The 2,529-nt window shown below is 35.3% G+C and overlaps 1 long non-coding RNA gene across 1 annotated transcript; it reads right to left on the reverse strand.

Annotated features, from left to right (window-relative positions):
- Nucleotides 1–484: 484 nt before the first annotated feature.
- Nucleotides 485–2,237, reverse strand: LOC142600161 (uncharacterized). Its single transcript, XR_012833616.1, has 2 exons — nt 1,851–2,237; nt 485–1,744 (listed from the first exon to the last, which is right to left on the reverse strand). It is a non-coding gene; the product is annotated as an uncharacterized LOC142600161 (long non-coding RNA).
- Between the last annotated feature and the right edge of the window lie 292 nt (nt 2,238–2,529).

Consider the following 2,529-nt stretch of genomic DNA (forward strand, 5'->3'; position numbering starts at 1 on the left):
GCATTGCTCTGTCAGACACAGGGGAAGCTTCTAGCAGCTTCTCACAGAAGCCACCCCTGTAAGCCCACCCACTACCAAAACCTTGCCATGCAAACCCAACACAAGTATTAACTTCTAAAGTTTTTTTCCTCTCAAGTATGATTTCATTATGTTGATACAAGTATGTCAACATTCTGATTTTATATATATATGCCTTTTTTATGCTATCAGATAGAGCATTTAAATGAATAACATATACTTATCAGTATGTGTATTGCATTTATGAAACTAAAGTGATAGCTATGTAGTTACAGTGCATTTACTTAGTTGTTAAAATTAACATTTTATGATTAAATGAATTAGTACTCATTATTAAACTAATTTAAACATTTGCCAAGAAATTAGCAGACAATTATGTTTTATAAAATGATATGTGACTAAGAAGACATTACACTGAAACATCATTAAAACCCAAACATAATAATAAATAAAGCAAAGATTGGGATGAATATGATAAAATGCTTTAATTTTATACATTTGTCTTAATGATTTTACACTGCTGCTCCTTATCATGATATCCAGGCCATTCACTATCTACTCAAAATTCATAAGAGAACACTGTAAACAAGGAAATCACAAAATCGACCATATCTGTATTTGTAGCTGAAACTCAGAATTGCATTTTGCAAAACTCTGATCTTTAAAAATCTGTCTTCCATCCAGAATGGAATTAAAAGCTTTTTCTGAAATTTTAATGACAGATAAGTAATAAAATCAGTTCTTAAAACTTTTGCATTTATCTATTAAGTTTGATACAACAACAACACACAGTGATTTACACAACTAATCTCAAAAATAAGTTTTTACTTTAAGTTACAATCTTATATAAAGATGTTCATCAGGTCAGTAGAGAGGTGTCTACATCCTTAATGGCAGCAATCCTTGAGTAAGGATCTCTACTCCTACTCATTGATCTGAAGCCCGTATCCTTATAGTTTACTGTATCATTCAGTGTTCCAAATTCATGAATCATCAGATTACTGAAAAAGGTTTTGTGAAAAGGCTTCAACCATATGCACATCTGTAGTGATTCAAACTGGCATTTTAAAAGAGAAGAGAGCCTGTTTATAATCTTCAAGGGATTACATACTCCAGAGATTTTTGGGTTCTTTTAGGGATACTTAAGGATTTAGCGGTTCTTTTTAAAGAAGTTCCATCATTCTCTGTATGTACTTTTCTCACCCTTGACTGAAAATCATCTATGTCCTACTCTCAGAGACTATACACATTTGTCTCCTCCTACCAGTCCTCAGCAATTGCCTACTTGGAGCTACCTGGTACGCTCAGCAGATTGCAAGTTGCCTCACAAATGTATAGCAGTAGCTTAAATCTGTGATCTGTAGAGTCAAGAGAGACTATTCAGAGGATCTTACAGATTCTTCTAGGTTCCTGAAGTAAGTCAGAGTCCAAATAACACATGCTAAGACTAAAAACCTCTTTACTTCTCTCCAGTATTTAGGTATAAAGCAGGGCTAAATGATGAGTCAACAAAAATCTTCTTGAGTTCACACTAAATTATATCTTAGGAAATAGTGATATTTTTTTCATCAGACACTATCCAAGGTATTTGTTTTAGCAACTTTTAAGCAGCCTCTCAACACCACCTCCAGAAGTAGAAACACAGTGTCTTATACTGCAGTGAGTATATTTAACAGAATGGCTTCTTTCATTGCTTATTGGAGAACTACTAAAGATAGTTCTGGATCTGAAAATGAAGATAAAAAAGAAAAATAACTACTGTATTGTTCCTTTTTTTTTCTTTTTCTTTTTTTTTTTTTTTTCCCCCAAAATACTTGCCTCTGCTTTTCTACCTAGGGTTTCCACAGGATCCAGGGGTCCAAAGTTTCCACAGGAAGCAAGGGATCAGTCCAGGGACACCTATTCAGAAAAGCAGAACTACTCCCAGCCTTGTGAAGTAGTAGCAGGGAATGTGCGGCCACCTTTCTTTTCATCGCCAGCAGCTGAAGTCTTTTAAGTATGCCCAGTTTGCTTTGGCATTTCAGCATAATGGTGGCAGATACAAAGCATAAAACTTTTTACCACACTGACAAAACTTTCAGATCTGAATCTCTACTCACAAACATGGTCTTCTGGGGAAAAAGAAAAAAGAAAAAAAATAAATCCTGCTAGCCTGCGTTTTCCTCTTGGAGTTGTATTTTCCTGAATTACAGTTCTCTCCTGCAGCCTTTTTTCGTATTAACTCCCTGACATATTCTTCACCTCCTCAAAGTTACCTTTAGATCTTCATCACTTACTGATCTTTCTAATCAGTAACTTACCTTGCCAAACCAACTTAACAACTGATCAAAAAAAAGAAAAAAAAAAGTAATCATACGACATAATAGCTGATTGTCCTTGGTTTCCTTGCATAATACTAGGGAGAGGTTCTATGGCGATCAGCTGGAATGGGGTAGACAGGTGGGGACAGAGCCAGATACTTGCTCTGGAAGTGCAATTAGCCCATGTGGCTTCAGATAATGGGATGAATGT

The sequence above is a fragment of the Balearica regulorum genome, chromosome 1 (genome assembly GCF_011004875.1).
Source record: "Balearica regulorum gibbericeps isolate bBalReg1 chromosome 1, bBalReg1.pri, whole genome shotgun sequence".
NCBI classification, from domain to species: domain Eukaryota; kingdom Metazoa; phylum Chordata; class Aves; order Gruiformes; family Gruidae; genus Balearica; species Balearica regulorum.